The 12,595-nt window shown below is 38.1% G+C and overlaps 1 long non-coding RNA gene across 1 annotated transcript in view; it reads right to left on the bottom strand.

Moving 5' to 3' along the window:
- Positions 1-5,255: 5,255 nt before the first annotated feature.
- The window catches only part of LOC121293573, a 219,728-nt gene continuing 212,388 nt past the window's right edge, over positions 5,256-12,595 (bottom strand). The window contains exon 3 of the long non-coding RNA XR_005946561.1: positions 5,256-6,863. This is a non-coding gene — a long non-coding RNA (uncharacterized LOC121293573). The remainder of the gene's footprint in view (positions 6,864-12,595) is intronic.

Below are 12,595 nucleotides of genomic sequence, written 5' to 3'. Positions count from 1 at the left end.
TCCAAAATCTTCCTTGGGGTCATCTGCCAGCATTACCAGGCGCCCAACCTGCATTTTATCCAGAAGGCGGTATTGGGACTCAAGGAACAAAAATTCTGCACAGCCACAAAATTTGGTTTCTGACATGAGGTGGTGTGAAGACATATCAAACCTCCTGACTTGTAACCTGACTTTCAACCTATATCATAAAAGCCAGTTTACTTTGTTACTGGAAGAGAATCTCTACTAGCTTCACTATAAATCCCTATTCAATCCATCAAAAAAGCTCCGAAATGGTTGGAAGAGATAGAGTGTGAATGATACTGCCTTTCAAAAATTTGATGAAGGCCCTACAAGAGAGATAATATCACTTTTTTGTCATTCTGCAAGCTACATGTATCATTGTAGCCAACAAAATGTAAACAGTTAGGAGCTCAGCAGCCCTAGCTGGGAGACTCCAATCCTTTCTGTCCAATCAGATCTGAAAAAAGCACTGCCTGGGACGTTGTCTGAACTTAAACAACAATGCCTGACAAATACCATGAAGCAGCCTTATAGATATGTCAATGGAAACCAGACCATGGCAAGCCTAAAAAGCAGCCAAAGGGCAAGCAGAGCAACCCACAATTAGAACATTGGTATACTTCCATGCTAAATGATAACAATGGAGAATTCACATGAATAATCATTATGCTCTATGATGCTCAGTAACAAATTGCCCAAGGTCCTTTCAACTCATGATACAAATAACTAACAAAAGGGAAATTATTGGATTGCATCCAAAAACTGCAATCTAGAAAGCTACTTGCAAGTCACCTGTTCTCCCCAATTCCCATACCAAGTCATAAATAGTCCTCTCCTTCAAACCTGTGGAAAACTGGTTTCTATGATGCAGGTTCTAGAGTTTTACACAAGAAAACAGTGGACCACATGCCATCTTTCAGCATGATGTAAAGGTGCAACTTTCCAGAGAATGCTCTGCACGTGGTTTCCCCAGTATCAGCTCAGGTTAGTCAAGTTGCCACATTGCTATGCTATTAAAAATAGCCCACTCAAGATGAATGATAACACCCAGGCTGAAGCAAGATAAATTCTTACAAACATGCTCCCTCCACCCTCCTTGAAGAACTGTCAATATCTTATCAGTGTTGGCACTTCATCCAGATGGGCGAGCTTTGGCGAATCCTCTCCATGGGATAGTTGGGGAAGGGTGTGGGACAACTAAAGCAAGGATTCGAGTAATCAATTTGTTCACTTCCTCTACCCGGGCTTGCCTCAAAGTGCCAAATTCAACAAACCTAATAAATACTTCATTCACAAGCTCTCTGATTTGGGTCTGTGAGATGACCCACAGTAGCTGGTTTCCAATTATTTGACCATAAGAGTGATCTACCACACATCTGTGATTCCCTTACCTTACTGAACAGATATCCATGTTATTTTAATCTACTTTTTTTACATTGGATACATGACATTGTAGCAAAAGAGGCCCTGTTGTTCCATCTGTAAATCTTTCACATTGCATACAAATACTTTAGCAATCTTTTCAAACATATAAAGATAGGCAAGAGAATATCAAACCTTGAGGAACTCATCAGCTTTATTTAAAGGCAGATTCAAACTTCACCCTTGGAAAGTCTTCAACATCTCCAATATAATGTCTAGAAGATAATCAAATAAATAGAAGATAAAAATACAGCAGTAATAGCTTGGGGCTCAATGAGTGGATCTCTGCTGGGAATTGAATGGGACAGGGATGTGAGTGGGTTAAGACAAAAAAGGTCTGAAGATTTTTTGTGACAAGGAATCATGTACACTTTATAGCACAAATCGGCAAAGTCACTGAGGGGCCAGAAAACTAGAGCACATTTTATGATCTGCAATGAAATGCAAATTCTTCTAGGCCATTTCAAATAAGTGGAATTATTGGACTTCAAGTGGGTAGAAACATTAGTTTACCCTTTACTTACCTTCTATTATCATCAAGACTAAGGACCAATGCATTTGTATCAATGCACCAAAGCGACATCAGCACTCCAGCATTCAATGCAGTGTGAGTGGAATACAGAATGAAGTCCACATTAACAACACAACATGATCTTGCTGGATTGTGAACAACTATCCATCGTTTAGCACTCCAAATGCATTCCTTAACAAATGGGTGCTAAGTGAAAATGTTCTAAACAAAAATCACTTTCCCATAAGGGAACATTAATAAGGGTGGGTTACGTTTCTGACCTGTAATTCTCGCATTCAAAATCCTTGATTTGGAGCATCTTGAGTTTATTTTTACCAACTTAAGCTCTGGTGTCAGTGATTCTTTAATATTTGTGGGTTGTTAAAAAAGTAGAGATGCAGCTCAGCCAAAAACCTGTCAAATATCTATTGTAAAGTTTCTGACTGGCTTAATTATGACTCTATGCCAGTTGAAAACTTGCCCCACCTCATGATTTACCTCGAATAATCTAATTGTGTTACAGTACAGATTACCTGATGGGGAAACAAGAAATTTACAGAACCTTTGCCAAAAGATTTAAAATCTCTTGAAATTTAATTTGTGCTATACAATTAGTCACGTCAGCCTATGGCTGTTGTTTATTTTGGTAACGGAACATTGTCAATTAACTTTTTTTTAAAAAAAAGAAATGAGTAACTGGATGCAACAATCCATTATAAAAATCATCCAAGTTTCAAGTTAAATTAACATTAGTGCCTTGTTTAATAATGGAATACAAGACGAAATAAAGACCAGTGCATTCATGATTACATTTTTCAACTAATACGTGAGGTGACTTATAAAGCCATTGCCACAGGAGTGCTTAATGCCTGTTTGAATCTCACAATTGTATAAGTCTGTAATAGTGCAATATATGAAATGTTCTATTTCATACTGCTTGGCTCATTAACCAAATCAATTTTTTTAATTAAATATTTTTATTGATTAGAGGCCAACTAGTCATTTGGTAGTACAGAACTTGAGTATTGCTGAAAAAAAAGAGACATGTCAATGCTTTTCATCTTGCACTCATCAGGACACTTCACAGGAATACCAACATAAGGGGAAAACAACAATTTATACTCTGCGTGAAGAAAGTGCTGATTGGCTGGCAAGTGGACTCTGATTGGTAGAGATGTTGCCACGGAGAATGTACCAGTGATGGTGACTGACAGTTAACGGCCAAGCATTGTTTGAAATTTAAACCAGGCACCTTGACCCTGATTGGTCAAGGCAGTGCCCTGAAGAATGAGTCAGCGGATGGCTGTCACTTAATTTGTTTAGCTGAAACAGATGCAGTGTGCGTACATGTTCTTTATATCTGCAAAGAACAGGGCCCTGTGTATTAGTATATGTAACATCCAGTACGTGCAAATACACCACAGTGCAAGCCTGACTGACAGTCTTAAATTGGTTGTCAGCATAATTCTTAGCACACTGAGGATTATTTAGCAAATGTTGTCCAATTGTGGAGCCACATCTAATGTTGGACACGGTGTTTTGAGCTTTGCAAGCACAGGGTTGGTTGGGTACGGTCTGTACCTTGGCCATTGTGAACAGCAGCTGGGTCATGCTGTTTGATACGATCTGCCAGTCTTTGGGACATACGGCCTACATACCTCGCATTACACTGGCACTGAATTTCATATACAACATTATTCATTTGTGTGAGCTTCAACATGTCTCTTTATTCAGTGATCAGAGTTCATTTAAATCAGCAAAACCATTTTAAATATTTATGCAAAATTAGAACCAATGCCAGTAAAATGAATGAATGGAAAAGCACAGACTGGAAAGCAGAAAAACAGAAAACTCTGACCATTATCTGCAAAAGGAAACAGCCTATTCTCAAACTAAGAGCTTTTGTTCAAAATTTACTCGGCAGCAGATAACTACAGAGTTTCCAGTTAAGAGGTACACCATTTTCTAAGTGATTGTAGATTTTGTTTGAAAATGAAATGGTTTCCCAGATGATAGGTTTTTTCCTGTTCCTGAACCTCTTGGACTGTTTGGTCACAGTCAATAGTGGACAGACAGAAGCATACACATTGTGAATGGACACTGCCCAATTTTCTGTCCATTATTTTAAGTAGATGGTGACTAAGTAAAGTTTCTATCAGGTCATTTGCTCCTCCATGTCCAACGTCCATCATTTGCTGCACCCAAATAAATTCAACAGCCCCATATACACGAACAGGAAAATCTGCCCAAATTGATTATTACCTGGACTGTGCTGCAAGTTTGAATTCATCCAATGGACTTTTCTGATAAGTATAGAAAGAAACAAACTTGCATTTATGTAGTGCCTTTCACATTGACAGCACATTCCAAAATACTTCATAGCCAATTAACTTCTTCAGAATTGTAGTTACTGTTGTAATGGAAGAAACACAGTGGCCAAGCGTGCACAGCAAAGTCCCACAAACAGCAAATGAATAAAATAAAAGCAAAAAAATGAAAAAAATAAAATAAAAAAATGAATAAGATAAAAGCAAAATACTGCGGACACTGGAAATCTGAAACAAAAATAAAAATTGCTGGAAAAACTCAGCAGGTCTTGCTGAGGAATACTTTTTGGCCTAGATATCAGAAGAACTCCCTGCTTTTCAAACTTGTGTCACAGGATCCTTTCCATTCACACAAGTGAGCAGATGGGGCCTTTCACCAGTGCAGCTCCCCTTCAGTACTGCACTGAAAAGCCAATCAATATTGTGTGCTCAAGTCTTGAGTGGGGCTTGAGCTCATAACCTTCAGACTCATAAGCATCAGTACCATTACTCAGCCAAGGCAGGCACTTTATTGCCCAGTCAAAGTCACAAATCATTAGCGGACTGTTAATTCTTCTCCATCTCTAAGATTTTCACCATTGAGACCTTCTTGCTCAACACAAAGCAAATGTGTTCATCTTTATTATTGTGCAAGAAGTGATTCTTTCAAACTGAATGTTTTTGGATGGGTAGTTAGTGCAGAGAGCAGGTAGGTTACGTGCTTTGTGCCTGCTGTTATTGACAATCAAGACAGAAGGCTGGGTGCACTCAAAACAGCAACCTGGAAAACTCTCTTTTCATTTCCATGACTCCTTGTAACAAAGTATCAGACCCCACTTGATTCCTTGCTTCAGCAGCAAGGCCGAGATGGATCCCTCATGACAGGCAGGAGATTCAACCTAAAAATAAGATGTGTTGGGACCGTAAAGTGTAGCACAATTGAGTAATCCTCAAGTCTGGCTAAAGATAGGACAAATATCATAACATACAAGAGAAAACCAGGGAAGAGGATTTTCTCAATAATGTTTTTTATTATGCAAAGTTTTGTATGTATTTCACATTGTTAAAATAAATTGTAAATAGGAAATAAAAATAAAAAGTATACAGCACATTATTTTTTGGCATACATGTTTTCAATAGAAGATCAATCAAGTTGCTTCTGTAGTTGAACAAAACATGTAGGTGCAGCTATTCAATGTTGCAGTGATTGTTAATTGTTTTATTTTTCAAAAAGTTAGCTCTCTTTAGTAACTGAAACTTTGTTTTATATATATTATTTGGTTGATTATGTCAGGGGCATCTTTAAAATGGAAGAACATATGAATAGAAAGATGATGAAATCTTTATCTACTATCGATACAAAATCATATTTACCCATACCCTCCATTTCAAATAAAATTTATTGACGGCAAGTCATTGCACTGTGCCAACATTGCTAAATGAAGCTTTCTTTTGATGTGGTTAAACCCTATTACTAAGATGCTGTCCAATATTAATTTCCCTTTATGGAATATCCTAGACATAATATATTAAACAAATAATTGCCAGGTACATCCTGAATCTAGACTTCTATTTAAATGAACTCACCTATTTGAAGGAGTCCTTTACATAACATCTGTCACTGCACTTCACAAAGTGATTCTATATAAAAGTGCTTCAAGGCAATTTGATTGAAGATTTGCGCAGATGCAAATATTATCAGAAAATAGCCTTCTATAGCAACTAGAAGTTCTTTACTAATGGTCATTTTCAAAAATGTCTAAATTAGGGAACCCAAAAGTTTCAAATAAATAGTAATTTTAAAAGGAAGATAGAGTAGTCTAATCATAAATTATATCTACAAATTTACAATACAAAATTACAAGTTCAACATAATTCATACATACATGAACATTTGTTTCATAAGAAAGTACAAACAAATATACAAAGCTAGTTAGTTCTCTTTATTTGATTGGACATAGCTTTTTAAAAAATTTTCACTCAACCCTAATGTTCACCAAATTATAAAGAACAATGAAAAGATCTCAATGGTACAAAGTTCTAAACTGGGCTTCCACAACCATGAAGAATTTACAATCCAATGCCTTTGTCATGTTCGTAAATATTACCCATTTATTTGAAAACAAAATATTTCAGACACAAATAGATAACACTCATACAGAAGTTAAACCTTGTTACTTCAGCTTTGGAAGAATTACATGAAACAACTGTAAAATTTTGAACTGCGGAAATCCATCCACAAGGTCCCTCACTGAGATGGATCTACATCAAGCATCTTTTGTCCATCTGGCATTTTCTCTCATATTCTCAGCAACCTTGTTTTCTTGCAGCTTATTTTCTGAGTTCTTTTGGAAATGGTGTCCAATGCTCAATTAAGCTCAAGCATTTGTGAAACTGCACAGATGGAGGTCAAAATGAAGAGGTGTTGAAATGGTGCGTTGGTTTTTGACGTTGTCATGGTGTCCTGTTTGGATTTGTTGGAGTGCAGATTGAGTTTCAGCCTTCAGTACTAAGCGGATGTTGTTCATGATGTCACATTTGACAGCTTAAAGCTCCAATATTGAGGTTAGGGAGGAGCAGTCTTTTGATCGTCGGGTAGTGGGTGGTAGTACGTGGAATGACTAGTGCAAAAAAAAATTGTATGTCAGTCACATTTACGAAAATAATAAGATAAAGGAAACATAAAAAAAAATGCTTTTTCTTGGCCTACCTGGGCAAGACCCCTAAACTTAAAAAAATTAAGTAAAGTATTATTCATAAAATTGGTTCAGACCTCATGCAAATCTGTAATACTGTTCCTTTCCAATTTTCTCCCTTGTGGTCCTGAAGTTGACTCATGTTGGAAGATTCTTGTACAAGTGTTGGCAGTCCTCTGGCACCTCACCCGAGGGGACTGTCTTCATATATGAGATAGTATCAGTGGACTGTTTGACCCTGGGGGACCATCACAGCTGAGCCTAATTCCGAACTCACCCAGCAGCTCCACACACACACACACGCACACAGACACAAACACACACAAACACACATACCTCTCAGCACAGGCCATTAATAAATAGTGATCATGAACAAAAGCCTTCAGTGATGCATCCCCTGCCTAACCTTTTGTAGTGCACTTTCTGTCAGCTAGCAAAGACCAGAGATCAACATTTGGATGTTCTGGATCTTAATAGTTCAGTCCCACGTTTGATCGTTGTATTGACAAATAAACCAACTGCAGGCTTTTCTGCAAGATTTAATTGTTATGGACCTATTTGGCAAATAAGACTGTAGAGTTTGCCATCTGTCTTTTATTGATTTTGAATGGAACTGACATAATAAATGTATTGTCAGTCAAAAGAAAGATGTTTATCTAATGTTTTTCTCGCATAACCCTTCCAAAGTTACGTAGATAGATGTGTGCAGTGATAAATGATACAGCAGAAGCCATACATCTCCTGTACCACTTAACGGGCAAAACCCACATGCTAGCTCCAAGTTATAGAGCATGCAATCATACAATTCACAAAATAAAGCCCAAATTCTTCATAAAACCAGATAACAGATACTAGAAAAATATTGCAATATGGTAAACAGCTCCCCCAATTTCTCCCCAACTCTGATAAGGGTGTTGACTCTTAGTAGTATATGGTTCCATATCTTCTGTAGAGAACAGCCATTGAGTTGGTGTTGTACAGCTCAATAACTTATCAAGTCCTGAATACATTGCAACTCAGCGAAGGCTTTGCACATCCAGTGACTCCATGTTGAGGGACAGGGTGGGGTAGGAGAAGAAAGAAGAGTACAATCTGTGAACCAGTACCATGCTTTTAAACTATCCCAGTATATTTATTAACAATGCCCATGTGTACCTGCATCATGCTTTTGAATCATTCTGATTTTCCAAATCACAGAAACGCTGTCTTAGTTACAGCGTGCAGCAACAGATTGACGATAACAATTTACAGCATTACATATTCAAAACACCTAATTCTAGCCACTGCATTAATACCTTGCTCCCTTACATCATCACTGATCGTGCAAATCAAACTAGGACAATCCAAGTCCTAACCACTCCAATGGGTTACAAGTTGAATCATTTTCAACAATTCTACTTCCAACCATTTGAGGAACAGGCTCATACATTTACCTCCAACAAGCAATGCAGAATTGCATTGATTTCAAAAAAATGAAAAAATTAGGCAGTGTTCCCACAACTGGAGTTTCAAATGTTTAAGACGTATTTTCTTTGACAACATATTTGGACCAATCCCTACAGACTATACGTCAGCAAGTTCTTAACCAGGTTACTTGTTCTCAATTGGAATGACACAGAAATTACATTGGGAGGCCTCCGACATGTTTAGATCAGTTTATGATTAATAGGGAGGACCTAAGAAATGTGTGCTTTGCCCTCAAACCTAAAAAAAAGTTTTCCCTCAATGGAAGCATTACCACATCACTTCTTAGCATGGTAATTGGCATCGCAACAAGACATCAATAAACATTAACTGATTCAGAGCAATACTGTTCCTTTTTCCCTGTTGCTACTTCCTCAAAAGAGTCAGTCCTTCAGGCGCATTCTCAGGCACCCCTGCCCTTTAACCTTTCTGGGTCAGAGACAAATCAAGATAGTTAGACCTCCTCTCAAAACTCATCAAAACAATCAATCTGTTTCAGTTTATTTATGGGCCTGATGCCAGATCATGTAAAAAAAACACAACACACTTTTCTGGTATTACAAAATTTACTGTGTGTAGAACTATTCCACATACCATTCTTCACTCCTACTCTTCCATGTTTTAAAATTCTTTCATGGAATGTGGGCGTCTCTGGGAAGGCCAGCATTTGTTGACCATTCCTAATTGCCCTTGAGCTGAGTGGCCATTTCAGAGGGCAATTAAGAGTCAACCTCATTGCTGTGGATCTGGAGTCGCATGTAGGCCAGGCCAGATAAGGATGGCAGATTCCCTTCCCTAAGGGACATTAAATGGGTTTTCACAACAGCCAATGATAGCTTCATGGTCGCCATTACTAAAACCAGATTTCAATTCCAGATTTTTTGGAATTAATTGAATTGAACTTTCACCAGCTGCCATGGTGGGATTACTCTACAAAAGTACCAAAAGCGCCCTGTCATGCCATTGATAAACTAATCTGGTCTGTTGGTTTCAGAGACAAATGGTAACCCAATTCTTATACCTCGATTTTCATTTACTCACAGCTATTTCAGACAGACAGAAGGCACTTATATAGCCTATTTTTTAAACATCACTAACATTCAGAATTAGATTTAAAGGATGGTGTCCCTTACTACGTGAACCCCTGCTGCAAGTCTGGAAATGCAACATTCAAGATGTCTGTAAACCATTGCTATGGCAAGAGATTCAAAATCCAGTTACTGGAGAGAGAAACATATCCCCACCTTGACAGGCCTTGACATTTCAGCCACTTTCATTCTGTTGATCCCTGATGTTACTTTTACCTACATGGGTAAAATGCTACTGTCTCTACATTACTGTTGTGAGTCTTGCAGCCAATATTTGATTCTTCAAATGAAGAATTCAGATTAAACAAAAGAAGCATTTAATAGCAGAATGACATGATTTTCCCACCACTGTGACAGAATAATAATGCACAAAATGAAGGTCAAGATAACTGTTGAAATAAGCAGGCTTATTTATGTAAAATTTGTATTTGCACGAATGTATCAAAACATGATTACAAATCTTGTAAAAATAAAAAAACTGCGGATGCTGGAAATCCAAAACAAAAACAGAATTACCTGGAAAAACTCAGCAGGTCTGGCAGCATCGGCGGAGAAGAAAAGAGTTGACGTTTCGAGTCCTCATGATCCTCCAACAGAACTGTTCTGTCGAAGGGTCATGAGGACTCGAAACGTCAACTCTTTTCTTCTCCGCCGATGCTGCCAGACCTGCTGAGTTTTTCCAGGTAATTCTGTTTTTGTATTACAAATCTTGTGCCTGTTACAAATGCCCATTTTACTCCTGGTTCTCATAAATTTTGGTTCAGCTTTTTTGGCAGCATTTGCAACTGGTAAGTATGTCAATTTTTCCCGCTCAATTTTGTTTGCCACAGGAGTTCCAGGCTCAGCCACTAGGGAGCTCTGTGGAGCGAGTTTCTGAAGTCCAACTCCATATTCCCATCTATGTAAAATAAACATTTATTAATCAACTGGTTGGTTAATCCCACAGGCAATTTAAAAGTTAAGTTTTATGCGCCTGCTGTTCATGCACTGTTGTGGACTGAACTCTGATCACAGTTTAAATAAAAACATCTTGATACATCCACATTGAAATGTAGAAAGCATCAGCAAAGAAGAAATATTGCTATCATATAAAGCTCAACATTTCGGAACCTAAATTTTCAAAGAGTTATTTTAAGAAATATTTTTAACTTTTCTTCTCCGTATCAAAAGCTGCTGAGACAAAAACAATGCATTTTTGGCAAACCTTAGTGTACTGTGGTCAGCAGTAAAAAATCCAGTAAATAACAGACAAAAGTTATATATTTTTAACCTTAAGTAAGCATATCCATTGCTTAGGTTGAGCCACGTATGACAAAGGTATTCATCTATCAACTGAAGGTGAAGATATCACCAAGCAGCATATGTTATAGTCCAGCATACAAGAGCTAGGATTCTCTTTTTGACCCCTGTATCTCATGACATTTACCTAGCTATTGGGCAGGGGGAAATAGATTTGGGTTCAAAAGTAAGTGGCTGGAGTCACTGAACCCAAGGAGACTATCTAGCTCAACGTATCACTTGTCTTTTTAGTACCCTGACAATGTGGCTTAACCACAACCTGTAAACACTCTAAACTGAACTATTGGAACATTTCCAAAATGATCCATCACCGAAGTCCAAGTGAGGCCTCCAATTGAGTTCCAGTTGGCACTAAATTATGTGCAATTCTTTTTGCTGTGGACTGGTGCCCACTAACAGCTGAGTTGAAACCTCCATAAGTAATCTCGATTAAAACCCTTAGCACTTGGAAGAGGAAATTTATATGCCATTAGCTTGGGCTGGACCCAAATTTTAGAAGATAGTGTTCCCATCCACTGCACTACCCAGTGCCCCCAATACAGTTCCAGCTCAAAAAATCACGATGAGCTTGATCCAGCTACTGCCATCCTGGATACTGACCAACTAGCGATTTTCACAGCAACGATGTAGCCCCTGAATTATAATTGGCAAACCAGATTTTTGGCTTTCAAAAGGTAAACCAAAACGATATCAGTTTATATAAACTGTGTTTGCAAGCCAAAAAATCCTGATGGCACAGAGGCTTCAAGAGGGGCAAATCAATCAGAAATTTCTGGCTCATATTTTTCACCATTAAGCAATCCATGAATTAGTATGTTGTGAACAAACCTTCAGGCAAACAAATGTATCAGTTTGAGGTTATGAAACACAGAAAATAAGCTTACTGAGAATATCATTTATCCCATATTCCTTTAGCTAGGCTTTAATGCTTTTCACATGCTTTATCCAGCACTGAAACGAACGTTAGAAAAATGTATTTTATTAAGCTGTGTGTTGACGATGACTGGCATGAGGTCACATAGTTCCACTGTGCGACCTTTAACCTTTGCAGGATATGAGCCCGAGTCCAGCATGCTGAGAGTTTGCTGGCTATTTGGCATGAATATCCTGCCTGCAGTACAGAATAACACATCTAAAAAAAAGTTGCATCTTCTACAGGTTCTGAGTTTATGATACCACCCACTCTGCTGACACAATGCTCTGACATTTGAACTAATCCTATAGGATTTTAGTGGAGCATAAAAGCCGTAAGTCACTACTGCAGGAATTGCAACTCGCTAAAAAGGGTGTTGTTCTTTTTTTTAAAAAAAGGAATACAAATCTAACTTTCAATGAGCATATGTTACAGAAAACTTTGGCAAGGAGTGTATCAATCCAACTCTGAAAGCTGTCAGATCCAGCTCTCGTAACCAATTCACTGCAGCAGCTTCCAAAACAAAAAAACAGGCATTTTTCTGCTCTCAAAACTTGCACTTATTACTGTACATGTGTTCTTACATAAAAACGGAGGGTGGATCCAATAACTTTTCTATTAAATTGCAGCCATTTAATTTGTCATAACAGAAATAGAAGCACTTCGAGAAACTAACAAGAGTGCAAACCATAACCTGCCAAAAACTGAAATGTCAGAGCATTCCCCTATTGAGAAGATCTTGCACACTGGCTCTCAGAAAGCTGACAACATGATAACCTCAACTTGGTGCTGGAACAACAACCGCGGAGTTTATTTTTCAATAGCTACACGTGCAAATAAGGAGCTGATCTCCCTGATGGCTTTGAAAAACCCCAGCTACAGCACACCTGCAA

This window comes from Carcharodon carcharias, chromosome 22 (assembly GCF_017639515.1).
Source record: "Carcharodon carcharias isolate sCarCar2 chromosome 22, sCarCar2.pri, whole genome shotgun sequence".
Classification (NCBI taxonomy): Eukaryota; Metazoa; Chordata; class Chondrichthyes; order Lamniformes; family Lamnidae; genus Carcharodon; species Carcharodon carcharias.
Note: the sequence above shows the minus strand (reverse complement) of the source record. Positions and strands in the feature narration are given on the sequence as shown.